The following is an 11868-nucleotide window of genomic DNA, read 5'->3' as shown; positions in this document are numbered from 1 at the left end:
ATTACATGGGTCTAGGAGAGGTGGAGCCAGGCTCCACCAGCAGCACAGGTGAATTGCCTTCACCTGTGCTCCTGTGGCTGACTCATTGCTTGCCTCAGGTGATCAATCAGAGGTTCAAGCTGTGATTCAGCAGTTCCCATACAGCATTAAATTGCTAATGACTTACCAAACTAAATTAATATAGCCTACATATCATACTGTGTATCATGCTTACTTTATTTTTTACTTAAATCTATTTTTGTTCTTTTGGAGTTCTTGTGACATATACGCTAGTCAGAGATCGGACTGTACTTTTCACAAATGGTGCAAACAATTAATGATTCCCATAGACTATTGTGTTGATTAGGCTTTCTGAACACCCACAACTTTGATTCAGCATGCTGGAAAGGGGCAGGAGTTTATACAGTTGTTTATATTCTACTATATTTGACTAATTTACTACTGACTAATATCTATTAATATATACCTATATTTGCTGACTCTAAAGTGTGAAAAAACTCCACACTTTTAAAGCAGAGAATATAGTTCTGGATAAATATTAAATCATATCACATCAAGGAAAAGGCTACAGTCAGAGTAAGTAGAGTAATCTATGACCTTTAATTCTGTTCTGTGCTCTTTCAGGATGTGCTTGTTATTTTCAGTAATTTTCAGTTTGCTCTTGCTTTTACTAATTATATTACTTTCTGTCTTTCGCTATGGCCATTGATACAAATTCAGGAAGAAGAACCATAATTATACTTTTTAGATTATGTGTATCTTGCTTATTACTCATTATTTTTATGACAGACAAAAAAAAAATCAAATTCTGAGTTAATGTTTTCATGCTATATTTTGTTTTACCTCTGCACATTTTTTCTAGAATATCTGTTTCTTAAGTTTCATATAATAGGCTGATTATTTTTGTACTTTTTATTTCATTTTAGGAGCTGAAATATTAGTGACTTTTAAAAATCTACTTTGTCACTTACCAAGCACTTACAAAATGATTTCTGTCACCATTAATGTAGATTTCTATAATGGAGAAGTATTTTATTTTGTCTATTATTAGCAAAAATAATCTTTTATTGGCAATAGTAGACTGAAAAATGAGTCTTAGATGCTTGTATTTTTCAGAGTTAGATTGAATTCTGATCCCAAAAATTATCTATCTTTATGTCATTTCTGTCTGTTTGACCTGACAGCAGAAACATTTCTTTTCCCAATGCATAACATATAAAATAACAAGAACAAATCAATTTTTCTCACTTCCCCTAAGCAATTTATTTTTAAAACATTTATATTTATATTTATTTTTTAAATATGAACATGTTTCCTAGCTATTGTCTTGTAACCAAAGTAACTGTTATTTTATAGTTGCAGTAAATCATCTCTTTTTTCCACTATTCCATTTATAATTTTTTAACAGGTTATTTACTAACTCAAGTACTTTAAAACCAGGTATACTCTCTCGTGGGCATTAAAAATCTTATCTAAGCTCTTTTTTTATTGCAAAAATGTTTGAAGAAATGTGTTCCAATAACAACAAAATAACATGAACATTGATTTATCAATATCTGCTTCTTATTTATACTTTTTTTACTTATTATCTCCATTTGGTTACTAAGGTTATGTTCCTATAAAGATATTCACAATGGCTGCCTATATACCATATGAAATTGCATAGATTTAATTGATTTTGTATGTGCTGAAGAATCATTATAACTATTTTTATAAATAGTTGAAATAGCCTGACTGCGCTTTAGAAAGCGTGTTTTATGGACAAAAAGAACACATACTGCATTTCCATAACTTTTAACCAAAGGAGGAATTAATCTTCAAAAACTTGAAAATCTCCCTGAGGATCAAAGGTTTGCAGACTTGGTTCCTACTCACTTCCTGAATAGCAGTTTTCCCAGCATCTACTAGACATATCACTTTTCGTTGTGCCCCTAATTGCCTTCCTAAAGGAGAACACACAGTAGGGAAGCATCCCTCGCCACCCCAGTGCTTTTGCAACAGAGCGCTGAATATTACTGCATGTTATGCTGCCAACAAAAGCTTTCCTCACCATGAATAGGAAATGCATTGGTTTTATGAGTGAAGAAAAATTAAAAAATAATTTACCCGAAAGAGGAAGCAAATTTACACTAGGCGAGATAACCAAATACATTTTTGACCAATAATGATAGTCATAGAATCCTTAGAGTTGGAAAGGCCATCTATCCAGTTCCCCTGCATTGAATGGGGACACAACAGGAAAATCAGGTTGCCCAGGTTCTTATCCAGCCATACCTTGAAAGCCTTCAGGGACAGACATCAACCACATCCTTGGAAAACCTGTTCCAGTAACTCAGCACCCTCACTGTAGAAGACTATTTCCTTATATGTAACCTAAATCTACTCTCTCTTGAAGCATTTCCCCTTGTTCTATTGCCACAAAGTCTGCTAAAGAGTCTGTCCACTTCTTTCCTGTAGCTTCCCTCTAGATAGTGAAGGGCTGCTATCAGGTCATCTCACAGCCTTCTCTTCTCCAGGCTGAAGAGCCCCACTTCTCTTAATATCCTGTCCTGTCCTCACATCATTTCTGTGGCACTTCTCTAGAAGCACTCGAACAGGTCTGTGTCCATCCAGTACTGAGAACTCCACATTTGGATGCAGTACTCCAGGTGAGACCTCAGAAGTGCGGAGTATAGAAGCAGGATCACCTTCCTCAACCTGCTGGTCATACATCCTTAGATGCAGCCCAGGATACAGTTGGCTTTCTGGGCTGCAAGGGCACATTGCTCTACATGTCTCATGTACAAATTTCTCTCCACCATAACCCCCAGGTCTGTTTCAGCAGGGTTGCTCTCAATCCCTCTGTCCCCCAGTTTGTATTGGTAATAGGGGATGCCTTGACACAAGTGCAAGACGTTGCACTTGGATTTTTTGAACCTCATGAGGTTCACCTGGACCCACTGCTCATGCTTGTCTAGGCCCCATTGGATGGCAGCTCATCTGTGTGTGTCAACAGTACACCACAGCTTGATTTCATCAGCAAACTTGGTGAGGGCACACTTGATCTCACTGTTGAAGGAACTGATGAAGATATTAAAGAGTATCAGCCCCAGCATCAACCCCTGGGGGACCACTCATCACTTGTCTCCACCCTGATACTGAGCCATTGACCACCACTGTCTGGACTTGATCCTACAGCCAGTTCTTCATCCATCAAACAGCCCACCCATCAAATCCATCTTTCCAATTTGGATGAATCCTTTCCAAAAAGAAATAGATGCAGTGACACCATCATAGAAGTCCACCAGGTTGGTCAAACAGGATTTACCCTTGGTGAATGTGCCTTAGCACAGAGGTGAGAATGACAAATTGGTAGTTCCTAGCGTCATCTTTTTTACCTTTTTTAAAAATTAGTATCATGTTTCCTTTTTTCCAGTCATCAGGACTTCACCTGATTGCAGTGATTTTTTAAATATCATAGAGTCATTTGGCAACCACATCAGCCAATTCCCTTAGGACTCTAGGGTGCAGCTCATTGGGACTCACAAACTTGTGGATGTTCAGATTTCTCATATTCTGTATCATCTTTAGCATCTTTTGCATTTTCTGCCAGAAATGCAGATCTTATCTGTTGTTAAGAAAGGAGAGGGATCCTTACATATGATCTTTAAATTATTTTCATTGATTCAAAATAATCCTTCAGGACAATCATATGCTTATAAGCATTATGAGTTCACATTTTTACTGAGCAAAACATTTAAGCATCAGTTAAGTATTGTCCATTTATTTCAGTTTATATGATACATGCACCTGAAATTATATGAATGTTGAAATCCACTCAGTCATCTTAATAGCCTCAAGTTATGCCGGTAAAGATTCAGGTTGAATGTCAGGAAAAATTTCTTCTCCAAACCTGTGGTCAGGCACTGCAGTAGGCTGCTCAGGGACATGGTTGAGTCACTGTTCCTGGAGGTGTTCAAGGAATGTTTGGATGTTGTACTAAGGGACATGGTTTAGTGGGGAAATATTGGTGATAGGTGAATGGTTGGACTCAATGATCTTGGAGATCTTTTCCAAACGGTGATTCTATGATCTTCTGAAGTTTCTTTCTCTCCATGAAATACTCCATGAAATAGATCTTCTCAGAGAATTTAATTATGATTCTAAGTACTTTGTTTTTCTTATCTATTCCAGAAAACTAAACTACCATTAAAATCTTTCAAATCTTTCAAACATGTAGCTCCTCACAGAAGACAGAGGAAAGTTATAGTCCTTTTTAAAATAATTCTGTTACCACAGAATTCTACATATTCTAATAGCCTAGTTTTTGTGAGCTCTAATAGAGCTATTATTGCTCTGGGAGTTTTCTTCATGAATTCTCAATGGTCTGTTCTATTAAGAAAAGATTGGTTTGCTTGACTGGAAATGAACCAACAATGTGCTTTATACATATTCTTGGTTGGAAATATGTAATTATTATAACGTGTCACTTGTATTTTCACCACTTTGAAAGAGTAGATCAGTTATCTTGTCTACATACTGAATAATTCAAAGAAGTGTTCTTTATTAAATATTTAGTCTATTCAAAATTATGCAGTCACAATATATATCAGTTAAATGCATACATTTATGGAAGCCCACTTTTATTAAACCAAATTAAATATTGAATAAAATTTAATAATTAAACTGAATTACTTAGTGGATCAATTTAAAACACAAGAACTTCAATTTATGCTACAATACGTGAGTAGCAGTGGAATAAATATTGCATGGGTTAAAAGTAATCATACTTATCTTCTGCTGGAAATAAATTTTCTAAACTCAAGAATTAAGAGATATGTGCACGTGAATATACACAGAGGTGTACTTCTTGGACAAGGGGAAACGGTTTTAAGCTAAAAGAGGGGATATTTGGATTGGATATAAAACAGAAGTTTTTTTCAATAAGAGTGGTGAGACAATGGAGCAGGTTGCCCAGAGAGGTGGTGGATGCCCCATCTTTGGGGAGACTCAAGGTCATGCTGGACCATGTTCTGGGAAACCTGATCTAGCTGCAAATGCCTGTTTACATTGCAGGGGAGTTGGACTAGATAGCCTTTAAGGGTCCTTTCCAACTCAAATGATTCTATGATTCTATGATTCTTCCTTCTATTGATCTTCTTAAGCTAGAGAATAAGAGTTGGTATTGCATAGTTAATTACACTACAAGCAAAAAAATACTAAGAAAATGTAGCGTCTCTGTTTTGTTATTACCAATCTAACTGTTAATCTAGAGAATTTAATAATATAAGTCCTTTCTTAAGGGATTTTCAAGGATGTCCTTTTTCAAACTTCTCTTATTCCTAACCACATTTATACACTGTTTTTACATAAAAAATATTCTTGATTATATTCCTACAATATTTCCTTTGATTTCATTAAAGTCAGCAGTGAAAATTTTGTATTTTTACTATTAGAGATGCCAGGAGTTCTAGTGTAATTCCAGAGCCATGTGTATCTGGTTATCATCTACCAAAAACAGACTTAGAAGTTCTAATGTGTTGTAGGCTATTTTGGCTAGACCCCTGAAAATTATTTGAACTGGGCATCCCAAATCCTAAGTTTATATACTACACTATGTAAGTTTATATACTGCACTACTTTCATAAAAAGCCAACTCTCCTTCCATCTTTATAAAATACCATTTTCTTGTTCACTGCAAATTGTAATCCAGCAAGCAATTCGCCTTTCAAGAGTTTTCTTACCACAGCAATTGCAAGCATGTGACAAATGAAAGAATCCAATAGTCCAGCTCTCCCTGTGGATATACAGGACCAATCAGAAACAGAGGTGGGCAGCCACACAGTTTTGGCCCATATCACCAGTACTTAGACTTTGATAGATAAAGACAAACTAGCTTGTCATGTTATCATTTAACCTACTTTGTAAAATAGCTTAGTCTTACTGAATACACAGGTCACTCTGAAACTTATGCCTCTGATTTATTTCCATGGAAATTACAACAGATACAAAGAGCAAAATCACACTATTGGATAAAGCAAATTCTGAGCTACAAAACATTGTTTTTCAACATAGTCACAACCATTAGCTATGCATTTTTACCAGCCACCAGCAATGAACAAGAGCTGTGCTCACCAAAATCAGAAGATACGGAAGTGACACACAGTTTCAAGCCACTATGAAGGTGTTGTCGAATGTCACCATCTGTCACCTCCTTACTGTGCTAATGTCCACTGTTTGGTCACCGCAAACATTCAACAAGCATCAAAGAATATTAATGGATGCAAAGGCTCTCACATGGAGAAATTCAATTCCAGATCTTTGCTTCATACACACACCCATGTCAGACGTCGTTTTGTCAGACTGCCCTTTTGCTGGAATGTGTCACACAGCAACACAATTTAACAGAACATTGGTGAGAAGGTTCAGCCTCTATTGCCATATGACCAACATCTACCTTTGAAATTTAGGCCAACATAATAGATTAGGAGGCATTACTTTCGGAGCAGGCCTCACATATCCAAAATGTATCAACATGATGAAGACATGTAATAAACAAGGATCAAAGATGGATAATATAGGGAAAAAAAATTACTGTGCATCAAAAAAAAAAAAAATTGCATTGACACTAAAGCTGCAGGAGAAAATGGCAGGAGAGAACAGAATGAAGGGAATAGAACTTCCTTGCTTCATTCAGAAACAACTACAACAAAATGATAGTTGTAAATCAATGCAGAAAGAAAAGATTAGTTTTGCCATCACTAAGCTCAATGAGAAATCATGCTAAAATTCTCCAAGAAAGATCCTACAGATATTTCCATGATCCTGATTCTTTTGAGATCTATGAACAGTGAAGTCCCATGGGAGGCACATTTCCTGAAGGTGACATTTTGCAGCTTTTCTACAATGAAGGTAGCTTATAAGAAAGTACTTGGGAGCTGATCTGTAGCCTAACAATTGAACATATTTCTTTAAAATATCTCGTAATGCTGTTTGGTCTGGCTTTGCAGTGAAAAGAGAGAAGACGAGCAGGAATTTCACAATTGTTATATTAGCTAATATTTGTAGTCTGATTATATTGTTTGGAATGCTGAAATAATTTTATTACTTAGGTGTGCATATTCTTAGAAATTATCCAAAAATCAATTATTTAATTATTAATTACAATTCATCATTATGAGGACAGGCTGAGGGAGTTGGGCTTGTTCAGCCTGGAGAAGAGAAGGCTGCGGGGTGACCTCATTGCAGCCTATCAATACCTGAAGGGAACCTACACCCAGGAGGGGAGTAAACTCTTCAAAAGGGCTGACAACAGCAGGACTAGGGGAAATGGTTTTAAGTTGAAGGAGGGAAGATTTAGGTTGGATGTTAGGGGGAAGTTCTTTACTAGGAGAGTGGTTAGGCCCTGGAACGGGCTGCCCAGGGAGGTTGTGGATGCCCCGTCCTTGGACATGTTTAAGGCCAGGTTGGACGGGGTCCTGGGCGACCTGATCTGAATGTGTATGTTTGGTGGCCCTGCTAGGCAGGGGGGTTGGAACTACATGATCCTTGGGGTCCCTTCCAACCCAGGTGATTCTGTGATTCTGTGATCATAATTTAAGGGTTTTCTTGTTAATCCAGATTTCACCATCTGACCTTTCTTGTTTCATTAGGTGAATTATAAGTCTTGTACTTGCTAGTAAATGAGTTTGAATAGATGCTAGTTTGCAAAGATCAGCTTACACTTAGATGTAGAAATAGTAAATACTTTCTTAGTCTCATAACTTGTCTCATCTGCATTTCAGCTGCATACTGGAGCAGTTTGGTATTCTTCTAATTCCACCAGAAGACCAGACTGAGCAATTCACTAGATACACATCGTAAGGGATATTAAGTCTGGTGAATGAGAGCACAGGAAATGAAATAGCATGCTCTGGGAAGTAAGTGAAAAGGCAATGGTACACAACAACTTTTCAGAATTTAATGCAACATTGGAAGAACACGTCTGCAAGCTTCAGCAAATATTTGCATTTAATATCTAATGTCCATAAATGAAACTAAATCAGCAAAATCCAATGATGTGTTGTTCTCTGCGTATCTTTATCTCTCCCTTTCTTAAGCTCTACAAACCAGGAAGAACAGATAAGCATCATTGTTATCTCCATAGATAAAATTACGGTACAGTAATGTCTGTACTGACATTTCTCACTTTGGATTATGAAAACAAACGTCAACTTTCTACAAATATTTACTATTTACTATCTACTAACATTTACTATAAACTATTAGTGATGAAACAGGACAAGAAGTTTCAGAATTTCTGGGATCTAGCATTGTTTTCTTCACACTTTTCCACCCTGACAATACAAATAAGTTACTTGTTCACCTAAGTCACAATCTAGTGATAAGTCCTTTTTATTTCCTCTGTGACATTCTCTTTTCACTAAAGTCAGCATTTTCTTACTTGTCTAGATGACTGTACAGCTTGGGTGTTCAAGCCAACTAGGGAATTACAGCATTTAATTTTGAAAAAGAAATTTGGAGGTTGATTATCAAAGGTTATCTTGGGAAGGAAGAATTATGAAATAGATTTCTGCCATCTCCTAGGCTTGTTGAAGATGCACATGGACAAGAATAGCTACCTCATTCATGCAGACCAATGTGCTGTTCTGGGCTGCTGCTTGTCTCCTTGACTTCTTCAATGTGCGAGACACCTAACAGACTGGCTGGAAGAGAAGGTAACAAGAACAGTTCAAACGTTCATTTTTGCATCTGCCATATTGCTGAGGAGAGACATACAGTTCATTTAATTGAAAAGAGATGAGCTGATCTACCAATATATTCTTTCTATCTTTTGAATGACCATGACTATATGACTCATTTTGGAATAAACATTTTAATGCAGACAGGAGTTATATACTGGTGAAGTTTACTTGGGCTGATATTCTCCAGGTTTAAATCAAGTCTAGAAGTCAAATACAGTGCCTGATTAAGGGTAGGGATCAGTTCACTGGACATCCTCCAACCTCTGCAGATGTACTGTGTAAAACTATGCTTCTGAGCTGATATAAGGTCAGCTGAACCAGTCTCTAAGCTTTGTATACAGGAGGTGCTAAATCTCTGAAAACTATGAGATTTTTAGAGCTATAACTTTGTTTTTGCTATGTGAAAAAGAGAATTCAGGGTCATCTCTGAAACCTAAGGCAAGTAAAACATAAAAATCTAGCAGATGTCACAAACTTCTATGGAAGATTTGATCTTTTCAGACTAGGCAGATGTTCAAAAATGTCGAAATGTGTAATATATGCCTATATTCAGATTACTGAGTCTGATTCCTCAATTCAGATATCAAATTTACTGACTAGCTTCAATGCATATATTCAAAGGGCTTTCAGACTGCAGACAACATTATATAACCTTTGAAGTTTAGTTTATGCCTTATGTCACAGCCTATGTCTGCATGACTTCAAGCAACATTTTGTCATTTATAACATCCAAATGTGTCTCCACTGCTAAGAAATTATGTAGATCTGACCTGAAAAATGATTATTCATTACAATTTCTTCTCAATAGACAAAATCAGTTCTTTTGGAGACGTCCCAGGAATTAGGCATTTGCGACTGTGTGCTTCCTGCGTCGACTGAAGAGTAGTGCTTAGTATGTTGTACTGCAATATCATTATGTAATCTTGAGAGAAGTGAAAAAAAAAAATATTTTGAAAAGTGAATGCTATCCTCATGAACCATTTCTGACTGCTCATCCTACAGAAAAAAAAAATCTTACTTCTTTCACATGTTAATTAGACAAAATCTTCCTTAAATAACCTTGTAAGTCAATAAATTTATGTTAAAAAATTGAAACATATTTTTCCAGTCACTACTTTCTTTTTTGTTCTGAGCTTACAATGAGAGAGAGGAAATGCATTTTTCAGAATGCAAATGTAAATTGCCCTTGTGCTACTCCATACCAAGAGGATGTTCATCATACAGAATATCAAAATTTGAAAGTCTAACACACTTGAGCTGACAATTTAAATTTGAATTTCCAGCTAAGAAAAAGAAATTTTTGCAGTGTTAAACTCAGATGTCATACCCATAACCCACAGAGGTATAATCATCTGATTTGATTATATTAAACATTTTGAGTGTCTCTCAAAATGTATTCTTCTCAGATAAGAAGCAAATGGAGATTGAATAGTACATGTATGGGATAATGTAAAAAAAAAAAAAGCATAAGTCACAAGGCATAAAAGAAAGTGCATATTTCTGAACAGTGAACAATGGGAAGCTGGGCAAAATACTCTATCTGATACTTAGATGTCCAGCTAGGCAACTGAAACCCATTCCTGATTTCTAAATAGATAAAGGCATGAGTTGAGTCCCACCATAAAGATCTAAATAATGTTCCTAGCAGTATGCTCAACAGTGAGGTAATTTTTCTTGGGTACTGCAGAATCAGCAAGACAATGGGTTTAAAGAAAAATAGTGCTGTCTTTCAATGAGCAATTTAATGAAAATTTGCTTCCAAAAGTTAAGTTCAAAGATGTTTTACAGTTCCAGCTCTCTGTAATGGTTTCATAGCCTGACTTTCCCCTTAGTGCTTCCCATTCATGAATAAAGCAGACCTGACTGTACTCTTAACTTTTCATGCAGAACGTGCTGTCCAAATCTAATACCACAAGCACTGCAAACAGCTGCACCGAAATTCAGATTTGATAGACCAACTGACTTTCTAGTTCTGGCTTACATAATTATATTTCTGGCATTGCCAGAAATGTGCAAAAGAAGTTCATTTTGTAATGAAACTGTTCTGTTATCTAAAGAAAAAAAAAATCAATTTATTTTATTTTGTAAGAATGATTGTTGCACTAGAAGAGCCTCTGCTACATCAGGCCTGCTACTGAAGTTCAACTGGAAATGTAAAGGCAACTAGAAACAGCAGAAAATTGTTTTACAAGTCTCAAATGTGATCATTAATGTGGAATTTCTTTCCTTCTGCATGATCACTTCTCCTTATCCCTGCTGATTATTCATATTCTGCCCCTTAGCCATGTGCTTTAGTTTTGTTTTTAGTGGGGAACTGGTGGATACATCTCCCTGTTGCTGTGTTTGTTGCTCGTTAATACAGAGCTGTAAATTTTATTGTCTACCTGCTAAAAATTCAAATAACAAGATGTATCACATATTTCTTTGAAACTAAGGCACATTTATTCCACGTATCTTTTAAAAAACAAATAAAATATAAAAATATACGCATAAAAAACAACAACAAAAAAGCATCGGAACATATCTGTGTAAAGTAGAAGGAAATGTGCAGTGTAGAAGAAAAACAGTCTCACACCTACGTAACAATAATAATTAAAAAAAAAAGCAATAAAAGTAATAAATACATAAAAGTAGTAACAAAAATACTGAAATACTACTGTGTTGCAAAGTAACAGTTAATAGTAAGTAAAATAAAAAATGACCATAGTAAGGGAAATCACATTTTTAAAGGTCAGAATTTTATATAAGATTGGCACACAGACGTATGATTTTGTTTTTCCTCATATAAGGACTCAAGAATTCCATTCAGGAGTATATCCTGTCAAGGCTAAACAAAACTGCAATAATAATGAGAATTAAACCAATTATCACAGACAAATCCTAGAGACATCTGTCCAGTCTTACAAAAAGGCAAGAAGATGATGGATTTAATGACAATTTAAGGCCCTTTCTAGAACTGTTTATGTACAATTCTCTGGATATTAAAAAGACTTGACTTTCTTCCAATTAACTGGAAATACGGTGATTTCCAGTGCTCTGATATGAATCCACTGTGAAGCAGAACTCTCTCTAAGGGAAAGCCAAGTGTCTGTGTATATTCTCTCCCGAATAGAAAGCAGTTTGCATATGTCATACGATGAGTTGT

At 35.9% G+C, this 11868-nt stretch overlaps 1 long non-coding RNA gene across 1 annotated transcript; it reads left to right on the top strand.

Annotated features, from left to right (window-relative positions):
* The first annotated feature begins 215 nt into the window (after nt 1–215).
* On the top strand, nt 216–8690 carry LOC125689984 (uncharacterized). Its single transcript, XR_007375468.1, has 3 exons — nt 216–576; nt 7764–7898; nt 8566–8690. It is a non-coding gene; the product is annotated as an uncharacterized LOC125689984 (long non-coding RNA).
* The last annotated feature ends 3178 nt before the right edge of the window (nt 8691–11868 follow it).

Source organism: Lagopus muta, chromosome 2 (genome assembly GCF_023343835.1).
Source record: "Lagopus muta isolate bLagMut1 chromosome 2, bLagMut1 primary, whole genome shotgun sequence".
NCBI classification, from domain to species: Eukaryota; Metazoa; Chordata; class Aves; order Galliformes; family Phasianidae; genus Lagopus; species Lagopus muta.
This window is presented reverse-complemented; position numbering and strand designations above follow the sequence as displayed.